We start from the raw sequence: 17,129 nt of genomic DNA, 5'->3' as shown, positions 1-17,129 counted from the left end.
TCTGTGGATGTGAATCCATTATGAATAGGACCTTTTGAAGATGTTGTTTTAGTTAGGGATGGTCCAACTAAATGAGGTTGGACCTTAAACCTATTACTGGTAGCTTTATAAAGATTAAGTCATGTAGAGGAGAAAGAAGCTGGAAGTCAACAAAACTTGGAAGAGTAAGAAGAAGATGCCACCATGTGCATTATTATGTAATGCCAAGGACCCAAGGATTGCCAGCAACCATTCCCAGAATGCCACAGTTTTCAGGGAAAAAACATCACCTTGCTGATGCCTCCATTTCAGATTTCGCCAAGTCTCAAAACCGTAAGCCAATAACTTCCCATTTTTTTAAGCTAACCACTTATACAGTATTTGTCTTAGCAGCAGGGAAACTAAGACAAACAGGTAGATAGAAAATCAGTAAGGATACAGAAGACCTGACCATCAACCAATTTGAACTAATTGATATTAATAGATCACTACATTTAAGAACAGCAGAATACATATTCTTTTCAAGTGAGCATAAAATATTCATAAAAGATAGGTCATATTTTGGGATATAAAACAAGTCTTAACAAATTTAAAAGAATTAAAGTCATACATAATATGTCTTGACTACAGTGCAATTAAATTAGCAATCAACCACAAAACTTTACTGGGGAAAACAGCAAATATTTGCAGATTACATAACTCACTTTTAAACAATTATAATATTTTAAACAGAATAATAATGAAAACACAGCTTATCTAATTTTATGGAATACAACTAATGCAGCACTAAGAAAGAAATTTATAGCTTTGAGAAATTATACTAGAAGAACAAAATATTTTTTAAAACTAGTGATTTAATTTTATACCTTAACAAAACTAGAAAATTAAGAGCAGGGCAAGAAGAAAAAGATAATAAACACAAGAGCAGAAATGCATTATGTGTAATACAAGAAAGCAATAGAGAAAATCAGTGAAATTGAAAGTTGAGTTTGGGAAGATCAATACAACTGATATGCATCTAATTAGATTCACCAAAAAGGAGAGACACAAACAACCAACATCAGCGATGAAAACAGAGTCACCATACAGATTAAACAAACATTAGAAAGATAACGGTTAAAAAAAACCAGAATACTTTGTTCCAGAAATTTTATGACTTAGATTAAATGAACATATTTCTTGAAAAGTACTATTTTCCAAAACTGACCCAAGAATATTCAAGAAAGAGTTTACTTGAATCATCCTGTATTTATAAAGGAAATTTAATGTGTAGTTAAAACCTTTCCACAAATCAGACTCCAGGCTCTTATGTCTCTACACATGAATTGTAAATAATGTAAGTCCTATGCAAACTCTTTCAGGAAACAGAGGAGGGGACACTCTCTACTCACTGTACAAAACCAGCTTTAACCTGATTATTCAATAATCAACTTATGCCATATTCAGAAAATAAAGGAAGGAATTCTAAGGAATCTACAAAAAGTTTACAGAACTGATAAGTGGCTTTAGCAAGGACTCAAAGTAAATATACAAAAGAGTTCTTTGAGATAATTGGAAAAATCTGAACATCAGTACATATTAGATGACATTAAGGAATAACTTAATGCTGATAGCACGAGAGTAATGCTTAAGAAAGAGATCTTATCAGAGATATATATCAAAATAATTATAAGTGAAATAACCTGATGTTTGGATTTTACTCTTAAATATTCTAGCAAAGAACAAAACATTGGGATAGAATAGATGAAACATGTTAGGAAAAACACTAATAAATGTTGATAAAGCTGGGTAATGGGTACATGAGAAATCATTATACTATTTTCTCCATTTTTTGGTATGTTTGAATATTTACATCATAAAAGTTTAAGGTTACAATTTAAAATAAAACTTACTTGTGCTTTCATTTCAGTAGAATAAAGTTCTCAAGTAGACTTAGTTGGTCAAAGGTTATTACTCTTTTTCATTTTAATAGATATTGAAATATCACCAATACTCTCACCAGTCTATTTCAGAATGCTATTCATGAATGTTACCACATGGTTTAACATTGTTAATCTGTTGCATGAAAAATAATGTCTCGTTGTTGATTATTTTTAAATGCATTTCAATAACTACTAGTGATTTAGATTTTTCTCTTACATATAAATGGGTAGTTTGCATTTCTTTTACTAGGAATTTTTATTTAAAAAGTTAAATAAATACTTTATATACTCATGTGTTTTTTACCTCTAATACATTTTTAACTTTCTTTATACAAGTTTTGACTTTTCTCATTAATTTTTTCAAGGTATATTAAATATTTCACTGCTCTTACTAGTGGAATACTTTTTCATTTTGCATTTCTAACTTATTGTTTATAAAGAGAAGAGCAAGTGATTCTTTTCTTTGGGCTTTGCCTTAAGATTTATTGCACACTCACTTAGTAACACACAATTATATCTTCAAAGAAAGCAGAATAGCAACTGTATAAAAACAATTTTGAGGAAACACTTATGAGGAACAGTAACCTGGGTGAGAACACCAGAGGGGTTGGGATGGCCATTTCTGAACAAGTAAAGTTTCATAAACAAGAAAATATGGTCAGCCTGAAAATCACTAATACCCCCACTCCCGTAGTCACCCTGCTCAGGCATCTTCTTCCCTCTCTCTCTATTTTTGCCATTTTATACTTGCAGCTCTTTGACTCCCTTGCCTCCCTCCTTCCACTTACTTTAGACTTTTCTGGGAAAGTATTTTACAAAACTATTTTGAAAGTGTGAAAAGCCCAATTGATGCAGTAATTCTATTCACAGGAATTTATACTAAGGAAATAGAAATGCTTTAAAAAATTTGTTACCTAAGTATTATTTACAATAGCAGAAAACTTAAAACATGCTCAATAATAGGCAACTTAGATAAATACATCCATAAAATTCCTAAATCATTAAAATTTGTTTTGTGAAGGATATTTAATAACAAAGTAGATAAAATAAGCTTCTCTAACATGTAACTTAATGTCACTGCAGCTAAAGTAAAACATCCTGTTCACCAAGTAAAAAGGACCTGCTTTATGAATATACACTTCAGTGCAATTTAGAAAACACTGTAATTATCATTTCAGAACTTCATAATTTGAAAATGTGCCAATGTCCTCCTATTTTAACATGGGGGGAAATATTCCTTTGAGAGTCTTTGGAAGCTTGGACAAAAATTCCATGGCTGTATTCACTCTGTCAAGTCTTCCTGATTCAAACAGTACAAGGGAACCTTCAGTTCAACCTTTTAGAGAAGACATTCCAGCTCACATGATCTCACCAACCAGGAGAATGTTGGTGGCAATCAGTGCAGGAGTGCAGAAGCTGTTTCTTTACACAGTAGTTATCCCATATGCCTACTTCCACTGCTGCCATTGGCTTACCTGTGTTCAAGTCTACACCTACACCTACAAGTTGACTGGATTCTGAATGTTCTGTTTGTACCTTTACCACTGTTTCCTGAAGATCAAAACCAGAGTTCTGAGCAAGAACCTTAGGAATAATGAGCAATGTGTGAACAAATGCTTGGACTCCAAGCTGGGCCCTACCCTTTACACTGGGCTTGTATTTCACCAGAGCTTCTGCCATTTCCACTTCCACTGCACCAGCACCTGGACCCACACAGCCATCATCAATGGCATTTTTTACAGTCCTCAGGCCATCTTTTATTGCAGCTTTGATTTGAGTAAGTGTGTGCTCATCTGGGCCTTTCACCAATAATGTGACAGAATGAGGATTGTTACATTCCTAATAAAGGTGTACTTCTCTTCTCCCAATGTATACTCATACATTAATAGACAAGGCCTGCATGCCCCCAAACAGTCAGCATTTAGGTCATCCAAAGAATTTAGAGTTACCCCATCACTTAGCTCTGCACAGAGCTACTATGCCTTCTTTTGAAAGAGCACCTAAGGAAAAGGGGTCAATTCCCTTTTGATTAATGACAAGAAATCCTTTACTGAATCACCGTATACTTTCTTTTTCAGTTCTATTTTTTTAACTCTCTCTTCAATGAATTTTCTTTTTGCTTTTACTAGCTTCTCTCTTCTGCACTCATAAAAAAAAGCCAGAGTTGACTTCCGTTTTTTCATATTCTAAGGACACATTGCACGTGAAAATGTAGGCATCTTCTACTTGATTTTGTTTTTTTTAATTTTTTTATTTTTTGAGGTAACGAGGGCTAGGGATTGAACCCAGGACCTCATAAGTGGGAAGCCAGCATTCAACCACTGAGCCACATCAGCTTCCCTGAGTTGGCTTTTTCATTTGTTTTGCTTGTTGTTTTTGTTTCTTCAGGAGGCAATGGGAACTGAACCCAGACCTCCCAGGTGCGAGGTAGGCACAAACTGCTTGAGCCACATCTGCCCCACCTGCTTTTTTCATATCAGGATGCTGTGCCCCATGGTCCAAAATAAGCCCTTTGATTAGGCTTGTATCAGTTTCAGATTTTTGTGTTGTCCCCATGATCTCAACCGTGAAAAGGTCAATAGGTTCATCTTGTTTTTAATGGCCAAAATGGAGTCCATCAGCAAATTCAGAATGAACTTTAGTATGTAGAGATGTTCTGGCCTCACCCAGAGGTGTCTCTCTGCCCATCCCTTTGCTTACTTTGATTTGTTCCAAAAATGGAAGTGTCTTTTCCTTTGCAGTTTCACATCCTTCTGTTATTATACTGGGATGAAGACCCTCAGAAATGTAAAGATCCACTTGTTTCAGCAGCGCTCCAATGATCAGGACATTGGAAGCAGTACCATCGCCAGTTACTTCATTTTTGCAGTTAAGGAGGCTGTTGGGTGTTGAATTTGCATTTCATGAAGCCACACATTGCATCTTTGGTAAACCTGATGTCTACAGCACCAAAAAGAAGCATCGTCATGGTCCCCTAGGGCTCCCAGTTGGTCCTCAGCACGTCCTGCAGCCCTTGTGCCGCACTAATGTTGGCAGCCGGTGCCGCTTGGGCTCTGGCCACCTCCACCTTGGGATTCGGGGTCTTCACGGCAGCCGCAGCTGACCCAGCAGAGGAAGAGGAAGAAACCCCCTGATTTTCATAAATTTAATTTTAGAATCAGCCATGATACCAAGCCATTCATTAAATCTATAATTTTTAGTAGAGTCTCCTTAGGGTTTCTAAGTACCTAATATATCGTATATAAATATATAATCTATTCTCTTTTCTAATTCCTATACCAATTATATCAATTTTTTCTTATATTCCTTCTGTTTTAACAACACAAAATATTTTTGAATAATGAAACGGTCAACCTCAAGGTTTTCTTTTTTGTTTATTTTAGTGGAAATGAATTCAATATTTTACCAAGTAATAATATGTATCCTATTGGTTTTGGGAAATTATTTTTATTCTTTTAAAATGTTTTCGATTTTTATTTTACAGCCTTTATTAAGAATGTCTCAAGTGCCTTGTGGACATCTATTGATAAGGTGAATTGTGTTTTCTCTACATCTATTGATAAGATGAAATGTGTTTTCTCCCTTAATTTGTTAATAAAATGAACAATGTCAATAGATTTCTTAATGTTGAAACATATTTATTCCTGGAGTAAACACTACTTGCTCTTACCATATTGTTCTTTTAAGGCAATGCTGGATTCATTTTGCTAAGCTTTATAACTTTAAATTTACATTTCAAAAGAATCGATCTATAGATTCCCATTTTGCAATATTGTTATCAGATTTGGGTTTCAAGTTTACAAGAGACTCATAAAATTAGTAAATTAGATTTCCATATTTTTCTGTGCTCAGTGTTTACATAATATAAGTCTTTTTAAAATAAACATTATTTGAACTCAGCAATAAAATCTAAGTTCAGTGCCTATTCAAAAAAAGGAAGATATTTAATTACTTTTATATTTCATGTCCTGTTATTGGTCTATTTCACTTTATCCTCTGGCATCTGTTAAGGTCAACTGTATTTTCCTCAGTGTTCCTATTTTCTGTATTTTCAAATTTGTTGTCATGGAATTGATGTAATACCCTAGTACACTTAATTATTTTTTTACTTATAATATGTGGTCATCTTTCTTTTATGTTAATGTTGTGTTTTGTTCTTTTCTACCTTTTATAAAGTAACTCAGTCTTACAAGGGTTTTATCTACTATATTGGCCTTAAAAAGCTTTTTGGTTTATCTTTAAAATTTTGTTAGTTTTCAGATTCATTAATTGAAATTCATCTTTCTTTGGCTATATTTTATTTAACTTTTGTTGCTTTTCAATAAAAGCAAAGTAGTGAAATTCTTTTATTTTCTTAACAATAAAAGCATTTAGGATCTTAAATTATTTTCAATGAACAGCTTAACTATATCCAGTAGGACCTGATAAAATGATCTCTTTTCTTTAATTTCTGGATGATTTGTAATTTCGGTCTTTTTTAAAAAGAGACATTTAGAAGAGTGGTTAGTTGTAATTTTTAAGTACTTAAGAGTCTTAGATCATCTTTTGGCAGAATTTAAGATCTTATTTAAATGCAGATAAATACATATGTATTTTATGATATTTTAGCAAATATTGAACGGTCATGTGCCTTCCATTTATACTGTTCTATTGAGATATAATTGACAAACCACAAAGTTCAGTCATTTTTAAATAGAGAAGTTGTAGATCTATAGAAAAAAAATTATGTATAAAATACAGAGTTCCCATAAACCAGCCTTATATTAGCATCTTGAATTAGTGTGGAATATTCGTTACAATTCATGAAAGAACATTTTCTAACTGCACTAATTGTCCATCATTGACAATAGAATTAGCTGTTTGTGTTGTATAGTCCCATTTTTGTATGTTTTCTATTTTTATTACAAAATTCAGTATCTTAAAGTGTACAGTTCAATAGCTTTTTGTACATTCACAAGGTTGTACACCCAGAAACATTATCTAATTCCAGAACATTTTTATCATGCCAAAAACGAACCATGGGGAGATTATATGTTCAAGATGGCGGCATAAAGGTGCTCCAAAGTGCTATTCCTCCAAAGAATCGTTGAACAAGTAGCAAAAACCTGCAAAACCTTCATCATCAAACTCCAGAAACCAATTAAAGGGTTGGAGCAACAGGGCGAGTGCCAAATCAAGAAAACACAGCTTTAAAAACAGTACAAGAAGCTATTGGTACACTTTCTAGCTGTTCATCCACTCCTTCTTTGTATGGTATGAAGTTAGCCTGTGCTCACATCGTGGGTCCCTGGCCCTTTTCCGGAGGGAACAAAGTCATCTCCACTGGAGTGCCAAAATATTGGTGCCAATTAGTTGGGCAGCAGCATAAAAAAAATAGAACAAGGAAATTTGTCTTGTACTTCTACTCCCAGAACTTGTCCAGTCAGCAGAAGCAGCTTGTAGACAGCTAAAGAAGTATAAGAAGGAAATCAAAGCAGAGTAACACCATAGACATGGCAGCATAGGACAGCTCCTAGAAAAACCTTCTCAGAGATGCTGTGAATATAAGGATAAATTCCACTGCTTAGACATCTGGAGGATGGTAGAGATGGGATAAGGATTCCACAAATCCTGAATTGAAAAAATCAATATCAGGTAGGAAACTTCTGTCCCGGACTGGCCAGTCCTCTCCATTCCTCCTCATTTGGTCCCATGCAACCCAGGTCCCTCTCACTGGGGACACAGACTATAGAGGAATTCACAGAAGTTAGAATCTCACATATATCCAGGCACAGGAGCCCAAGCCTGCAGGCACCCTGGGTAGAACACTGTCTGCTGAGGAGTTCTGCATACAAAAGGGCCCCTATAAGGTAAACAGAGAAACCCCAGCAGAGTGGCAACTAAGTGCTGCACTTATAAGCCACGTACTATTGGCTAGCCTCCCTAAATGTCAAATGGCTTTTTCTGAAGTGACCCACCTTTCTGGATTGACTGTATCTAGCTCCCTGAGGCAGGATACCTAATGGGGAAGAAAATGGAGGCAGAGGGCTCATAGAGAAAAACAAAATTTTAAAGGGGATTAAACTGAACTTCTGCTAAGACGGAGGGTCCAGAACTGAGAAGCATAAGGAAAATGGGACACTGAGTGAGGGAGAGAATTTAAACAAATCATAGGAACTGAGGAGTAAGTTTGGCACAAAAACAAAGAACAGATCAAGATTCCCAGAGAAGGAACAGAGGAAGAGGAGCTTTCTCCTGGAGGTAAAACAATTACACAAAAAATGCAATCTTAAAAATTGTACCACATATCCAGGACAAGAATCAGATGAAGAAGAGCTGAGAAAATCTGACTGTTAAACTCAGGCTACTCTAAAGGTCCAAGATAAGTTGGACCAAGCTTCAAAAAAGAGCTTTAACACAAAGTCAATCAACAATAAAACCCTAGACAAAAGGGAGAAACTGACCTTCAGAATTAACTCATCAAGATTATCAGATGCCTAGAAATAAGAAAAACACTACTAAAAAACAGGAAGATATGATTCAGTCAAGGGAACAAATTAAAAACTCAGAGGAGACATAGAATTTGTAACAACTAATCAAAGAAGTTCAAACAAATCTCCTAAATCAATTCAAGGAGATGAAGGAAAACAAGTGTGAAGAGATATATTTTACAAAGACAACATTCAGGCAAAGAGAAGAATTTGAAAGTATAAAAAATTATGGAGTAAAAAGCACAATTGCAGAGATTAAAAATATACCAGAGGCATACAATAGCAGACTTGAATAGCAAAACAGAGTGATCAAAATCATAAAGTCAGGGGGAAACGGACTTGGCCCAGTGGTTAGGGCGTCTGTCTACCACATGGGAGGTCCATGGTTCAAACCCCAGGCCTCCTTGACCCGTGTGGAGCTAGCCTATGCGCAGTGCTGATGCATGCAAGGAGTGCCGCGCCACACAGGGGTGTCCCCCGTGTAGGGGAGCCCCACGCGCAAGGAGTGCACCCCATAAGGAGAGCTGTCCAGTGTGAAAGAAAGTGCAGCCTGCCCAGGAATGGCACCACCCACACTTCCCGTGCCGCTGACAACAACAGAAGTGGACAAAGAAACAAGATGCAGCAAATAGACACAGAGAACAGACAACCGGGGGATGGGGGGTAATTAAATAAATAAATCTTTAAAAAAAATCATGAAGTCAGACGAACAGATAGAGAAAAGAATATTTTTAAAAATTTCAGTGTCTCAGAGATTTGAGTGATAGCATAAAGCACACAAACATATACACCATAGGTATCCCAGAAGGAGAAGGGAAAAGGCGAAGAAAGAATATTTGAAGAAATAAAGGTCCAAAATTTTGCAACTCTTATGAAAGACATAATTACACATGTCAAAGAAGTTCAACCTAATCCAAACAGAATGAATCCTAATTGACATATTCCAAGATACATACTAATCAGAATGCTAAAAACCAAAGATAAAGAGAAAATCTTTAAAGCAGCAAGAGAAAAGTGATTCACATTCCTTATGGGATGCAGTGATGACAGTACTGAGAGGGAAATTTATAACCCTAAACATTTACATTAAAAGAAAGAAGATAAAATCGAAGACTGAACTGCACTCCTGGCGGAACTAGAAAAAGACTAGCAATCTAATCTCAAAGCAAGCAGAAGGAAAGAAATTACACAGATTAGAAGAGAAATAAATGAAAACAAGAATTTAAAAATAATAGAATTAACAGAATTCAAAGTTGGTTCTTTGAAAAGATCAATAAAATTGGCAAACCCTTATCTAGATTGACACAGAAAGAAAGAGAAGCTGCAAATAAATTCAGAAGTGAGATGGGGGATATTACAACTGACCTCACAGAAATAAAAAGGATCTTAAGAGGATACTACAAACAACTGTAAGCCAACAAATTAGACAACCTAGATGAAATGGACATATCCATAGAAACACACAATCTATAGTGACTCTGGAAGAAAAAGAAGACCTGAACAAACTAATCACAAGTGATTGAATCAGTCATCAAAAACTTCCTCTCCTGGTTTGAGTCTTTTGTGGACCCCAGAAAATTATATTCTTAATATAACTCATTCCTGTGCATGTGATCCTATTATCCATGGGACCTTTTTGTTATATTTACTCAAGGGATTTTTTGTTAGATTATTTCAGTTACAGGCCTTTAATAAGATTGTGGGGACACAGGGTGGGTCCTAGTCCTTTTACTGAAGTCTTATATAAACAGAACACATGAAAAAAGAACTATAAGCTTTTACCCTAATAAATTGCTATTATAAAAGCCAACCCATTCCTGGTATTTTGCATTGGCAGACCTAAAACAACCTCCCAACAATGAAAAGCCCAGGAACAGATGGCTTCATAGGTGAATTCTACCAATCATTCCAAGAAGAATTAATGCCAATTCTGCTCAAACTCATATACAAAATTGAAGAAGAGGCAACACTACACAACTGACTCTATGAGGCTAACATCACCCTAATACCAAAACCAAATAAAGATACTACAAGAAAATAAAATTACAGACCAATTTCTCTTAAGTATATATATATATATACACAAAATCCTCAAGAAAACACTTGAAAATCGAATGCAACAGAACACTAAAATATTGTGCAACATGATCAAGTGTGTTTTATCCCAGGTAAGCAAGGGTTGTTCAACATAAGAATATCAATTAATGTAATATACCACATTAACAAAATGCAGGGGAAAACCTGCATGATCATACCATTGATTAGAGAAGTCTTTTGACAAAATCCAGCATCCTTTCTTGATAAAAACACTGAAAACTAGGAAAGAGATGTAAACTTCCTTAACAAAATAAAGGGAATATATGAAAAACCCACAGCTAACATCATAGTCAATGGTGAGAGACCGAAGGCTTTCCAACTAAAATCAGGAACAAGACAAGGATGCCCACTGTTTTTCAACATTGTACTGAAAGTTCTAGCCAGAGCTATTAGCAAAGAAAAAGAAATAAAAGGCATCCAAATTGGAAATGAAGAAGTAAAACTTTCACTATTTGCAGATATCATGATCCAATATATAGAAAGTCCTGAAAAATCGACAACAAAGCAGCTAGACTAATAAACAAATTCAGCAAAGTGGTGGAATACAAGATCAATGGTCAAAAATCAATAGTATTTCTATACACTAGTAAAGAGCAATCTGAAGAGTAACTGAGTGAAAAAAATTCCATTTACAAGAACAACTAAAAGAATCAACTCTCTAGGAATAAATTTAACCAAAGATGTCAATGACTTGTAAACATAAAACCAAAAAACATTGCTAAAAGAAATCTAAGAAGAACATAAATAAATGGTACAACATTCTGTGTTCATGGACTGGATGACTAAATATTGTTAAAATGTCAGTTCTACCCAAAATGATTTACAGATTCAATGCAATCCTCATCAAAATTCCAACATCCTATTTTGCAGAAATGGAAAAGCCAATTATCAAATTTATTTGGCAAAACCACAATGAGATATAATTTCACACCACTAAAATGGATCCTAGTATAAAACAAAACAAAACAGAAAACTACAAGTGTTGGAGAGGATATGGAGAAATAGGAACACTCATTCATTGCCAGTGGGAATGTAAATGGTGCAGCCTCCGTGGAAGGCAACCGGACAGTTCCTCAGAAAGCTGAGCACAGAATTACTATATGACCCAGCAAGCCTACTACCCAGAAGAACTGAAAGTAAGAAGTTGAACAGATATTTGCACACCAAGATTAATAGAGGCATTATTCACAATTGCCAAAAGATGGAAGCAACCCAAGTGTCCATCAGTTGATGAATGGATAAATAAAATGTGACATATATATACAATGGAATATTATTCAGCTGTAAAAAGGAATGAAGTCCTGATGTATGTGAGAATGTGATTTAACTTGTAGACATTATGCTGAGTGAAATAAGCCAGAAATAAAAGGATAAATATTGTATGACCTAACTGATATGAACTTATTATATTAAGTAAATTTATAGAATTTTATAATCTGGATTATAGTTTATCAGAGGATAGAAAGGGTTTAGAGAATGGGTAGTTGATGCTTAATTTGTACAAAATTTCTATTTAGGTTGATTATAAAGGTTTGGAAGGGGATGACCATGATGGTAGGACAATATTGTGTGTGCAATTAATAGCACTGAATTAGATAGGTGAATGTGGTTAAAAGGGGAAACTTCAGGTCATATATGGTGCTAGAATAAAAATTAAAAGATAAAACATAGAACTGTAAAACACAGTGAACTATATTACAGATGATGGACTATAGTTAATAGTACAAGTGCAAGAATGTTCTTTCGTGGATTATAACAAATGCATGACACAAATACCAAGTGTTAATAATAGGGTAGTATATGGGAAAAATAAACCTAATGTAAACTATGAACAATAATTATTAGTTCTACTGTAACAAACTTTCATCAATTATAACAATGGTACCAAATGTTTAAAAAAATAGGATATTTTTTAAAAGTGCTATCATCAATTTTAACAAATGTTCCATACCAATGTAAGGTGTTGCTGGTGGGGCAGTATATGGGAATCCTGTATTTTATGTATGGTTATTCTGTAAACCCACAACTTCTCTAATAAAAAAAGAAGTCAAAACAATTTGGGGCAAAGTGTTAACCTAATTTAAGACATACAATAGTGTAAGGAGGGGTCTATTTAGCAGCAAAGGGGGCACTGGAGTTCCCTTTTAGGGAATTCCTAAGGCCATAAACAAACTAAAACCACAGACCAGATGCAGGCTATGAAAATATAGACAGGACTGTGCACTTCACGTTAGCCTCAGGCTGATCTTCTTGATAGGAGGGCTAAACTCTGAAGGAGAACACCAGCCAATACAAAACCAATTTGCAAAGACAATGAAAGGTGTTTTCTTGCATTGGTTTGTTTATTTCTCTTAGCTCCAAGCACTAAAGAAAATCTCTGTCATATCAGAGTGTGAAACAAAATTTTATAAGAAAATAAAAGAAACAGGAAATGTTCCAAAGGTACAAGATAAAAATTCAGAGACAATTAACCAAGGACCAGATTTGGACATAACAAAGATGTTAAAAATGTTACTCAACTACTTAAACAGATAGAGGAAAACATGGAGAAAGAACTAAAGGATATTAGGAGGACAATGAATGTACTATAGAGTACATTCTTATATAAGAATCTCAATAAAGAGATAGAAATTTTACAAAGGAACCAAACAGAAATACTGAGTTGAAGAATACAAAAAATGAAATCAAAACGTCCATAAAGGGTTGCAACAGCAGACTAGAACTGGCAGAAGAAAGAATCTAAGAAGAAATAAAAAAAGAAATAAGGAAATATTTTGAGGTGAATGAAAATGAAAATACAACATACCAAAAGTTATGGGATGATGCAAAGGCAGTGCTGAGAGGGAAACTTAGAGCTTTGAATGATGACATTGAAAAATAATTTCTTATTTATTTAGCTCAAATCATAGAGATACCTCATAATTTGAGGAAATAGAAAAGAAGAACAAACTAAATATGAAGTGAGCAGAAGGAAGGAAATAACAAAGATTAGAGTAGAGAAATGAAATAAAGAACTGAAAAAAAACATTAAGGAGAATCAACAAAACTAACAGTTGATTTTTTTGAAGAGATCAGTAAAATTGATAAACCTAGACAGACAAAGAAAATAAAGGAGGTGATGCAAAAACTGAAAAGGGAGACATTATCACCAACCTCACAGAAATAAAAAGGATTACAGCAGTATACTATGATAAACTATATGCCAAAAATTTAGATAACCTAGATGACAAGGACAAATTCCTAGAAACATACAACTTACTTATACTGACTCAAGAGTAGAAGATCTCAACAGACCAATCAAAAGTAAAGAGATTAACTCAGTTCAAAAGTCTTCCTACTAAGAATTAACATCAATTCTCCTCAAACTCTTCCAAAAATTTGAAAAGAAGGGGACACTCCTTAACTGATTCTATTAGGCAAATATCCCCCTATTACCAAAGCCAGATAGAGATAACAAAATAAAAGAAAATTAAAGACCAATAACCCCTATGAATATAGATACAAAATTCCTCAGCAACTACTAGCAAATTGAATCCAACAGCACATTAAAAGAATTACTCATCATGATTAAGTGGGATTTAATGCAGGAATGCAAGGTGTTTCAACATAAGAAAATCGATTACACAATACACCTTATTAATAGAAGAAAGTAATAAAACCACCTGATCATCTTAATTGATGCAGAAAAGGCATTTGACAAAATCTAGCACTGCTTCTTGATAAAAACACTTAGAAAACTAGGAATAGAAGGAAACTCCTTAATATGCTAAAGGGCTTATAAGAAAAACCCACAGTTAACATCATACTCATTGTAGAAAGACTGACAACTTTCCCTCTAAGATCAGGAACATGACAAGGAACTTGATTACCTAAGATTACTGTCACCACTGTTCTTCAACATTGTCCTGGAACATTGCCCTGGAAGTTCTAGTCAGAGCAATTAAGCAAGAAGAAGAAATTAAACATTCCAATTGGAAAAGAAGTATTAAAACTTGTCCTATTTGAGCACATGATCCTTTATGAAGAAAATTCTGAAATATCCACAGCAAAGTTACAAGAACTAATAAGGATTTCAGTAAATTGGGTAAAGATTAGCTGCATGATCAACAGGGAAAAAAATCAAGTATTTTTATACACTATAATGAACAATCTGAAGAGGAAACCAAGAAAAATTCCATTTACCATAGTAAGTAAAAGAATCAAATATCTAGGAGTAGATTTAACCAAAACTTTGGTTAACATGGAAAACTTCAAAATACTGCTAAAAGAAATTAGAGAAGACCCAAATAAATGGAAGGACATTTCATGTTCATAAATTGGAAGACTAAATATTGTGAAGTGTTAAATCTACCCCAAGTGATTTAAAGTTGCAACATAACTCCAAACAAAACACCAACAGCTTTCTTTGTAGACATGGAAAAGTCAGTCATCCAGTTTATTTGGAGGATTAGAGGCCTGAATAACCACATGTTGAAAAAGAAGAGCAAAGTTGGAGGACTCATACTTCTCAAGTTTAAAATTTATTACAAAACTACAGTCATCCAAACAGTATGGTACCGGCATAAGATAGACATATGAACCAATGGAATTGAATTAAGAGTTCCAGAAAAAACCTCACATCTATGCCCAATTGATTTTTGACTAGGGTTCTAAGTCCACTCAATGGGTAAAGAACAGTCTCTTCAACAAATGGTGCCACAAAAATGGATATCTATATACAAAATAATGAAGGCGGACCCCTACCTCACACCATATACAAATATTAGCCCCAAATGGATCAAAGCCTAAATGTAAGAACCCAAACTACAAAACTAGAGCAGAACAGTGGAAAGCATCATCAGGACACTGTGTTAGGGATGGGTTTACCAGACTTTACACCAAAAGCAAGAGCCACCAATGAAAAAACATAAATGGGAGTTAATCAAAATTAAAAATTTTTATGCATCAAAGGACCTCATCATGAAAGCAAAAAGACAATGTATAGAATGGGAGAAAATATTTGAAACTACGTATCTGGTAAAAATGTCCAGGCTATATAAAGAGATCCTACAACTCAACAACTAAAAGACAAACAGACCAATTGAAAATGGCAAAAGACTTGAATAGACATTTCTCCAAAGAAGATATACAAATGGCTAGTAAGCATAGGAAAAAATGCTCAATGTTATTATCCATTAGGGAAATGCAGTCACAACCACCATGAGATAGCATTTCACACCACTAGACTGTCTACTATTAAAAAATCAAACAGAATTCCAAGGGTTGGACTATCTATTAGCAGTCTCTCTCCCTTTCCCCTCCCTGATTCTTTCCTTAACAAATGCATCAACATTTCTTCATATCATTAAACTCTTTGAGGCTTTAGTTGTGTAATACTCAATTGTTACCCAGAAAGTCTTTACCAATTTACCTTATCAAATGCAAGATCTGAGAGCCCTTTTTCCCTGAACCCTTGACAATTCTAAGTGTTAGCTCTTTTTAAAATGTTTAGTAGTTTTACTGGCAGCAAACAGCTGTCTTATTGTTCTTTCCTTCCTTGATTTTTTACAAGAGGTGATACTGTCCAACAATTCCTAGACCAAAACAGGTCTAACAAATTGCTTGTGACACTTTTAAAACTGAGGAACAAAAAATGTTAGTAGGTATCAGGTTGAGAGTACACAGGTGAGGCAGGCAGAGGTTTGCATTTATTTGCCATGGAATTAAGGTCTAATGAGGCATTTTGATGAAGTTCAAAGCAAGGCCCATTGCCTGTTAGATTGGGTCCTCTCTGAAGCCATTTAATTTCTCTTCTGTGTATGAAGCATGTGTAGTTTCAGGCCTACTCCTCAGCAACAAAGAGCCTGTCCAACAAGTGTTAACTGAGAACTAGAAAGAACAGGCCAGGGACATTCTAAACAATGATTTCATACTCTGGGTGTATCCTGGGTTTCCCTGAATTGCCAGGGTAACCATTTATTGTAAAGTCTTGGCATCTTTTGGGTTAAGTTATAGAGCAAAGACCCTGTAAAATTAGTGGAGCAGAGCTCTTTAGCAGTCCTTGAATGTATCAAGCCGCACACATTTAGCAGCTTCCTAAGGTTTGGCTCCAGGACTACATCTCATTCATCCACTCTCTCTCTCCTCTGGGATTCCCCTGAGATGGAGAGGTAATAGAAAATACTTTACTGAATCTTCAGAACATATTTCACTATTCAGGACAGGCTAGTATAGAAATAGAGAAAAACTTTGTTCACAGGTCCTGATATTAATCATATCACTGTAGCATGGACCATGATAAGAAACTAAACGTAGAGTTCTTCCTTAGGAATTCTGAGGTTTGGAATTTGGCCACCAGAAAAAGTATGTGCATAAGGGCATCTAGGCCTCCTGGAAGGAACATGAAGGGAATTTCAAAAGAAATATAGATAGTGCCCCTTCTATGTCCTCTGTCCATGACCCACAGACTCACAGAAATGATGGCTCTTCAGCCAAAGAAAGGCAGAGTAAACCTTTGCCAGCACTTGAAAGAGAAGTTGCTGGAAATAAAGTAGCTTCATCTGGAGCATAAGATTCAATACATCTCAGAATACAGAGCCAATTAGAAATGCTAATTATGTAATTCAGCCTGATATTGCACCATGAACCAGGTTCTGGGGCGCCTAGAAAGAATACCTCAATA

At 34.9% G+C, this 17,129-nt stretch overlaps 1 pseudogene; it reads right to left on the bottom strand.

Moving 5' to 3' along the window:
• Nucleotides 1–3,232: 3,232 nt before the first annotated feature.
• LOC101439055 (T-complex protein 1 subunit zeta pseudogene) overlaps nucleotides 3,233–17,129 on the bottom strand; it is a 34,524-nt pseudogene continuing 20,627 nt past the window's right edge.

Source organism: Dasypus novemcinctus, chromosome 8 (assembly GCF_030445035.2).
Source record: "Dasypus novemcinctus isolate mDasNov1 chromosome 8, mDasNov1.1.hap2, whole genome shotgun sequence".
Taxonomy (NCBI): Eukaryota; Metazoa; Chordata; class Mammalia; order Cingulata; family Dasypodidae; genus Dasypus; species Dasypus novemcinctus.
The sequence above is the reverse complement of the archived record's forward strand: the minus strand, read 5'-3'. Positions and strand labels throughout refer to the sequence as shown.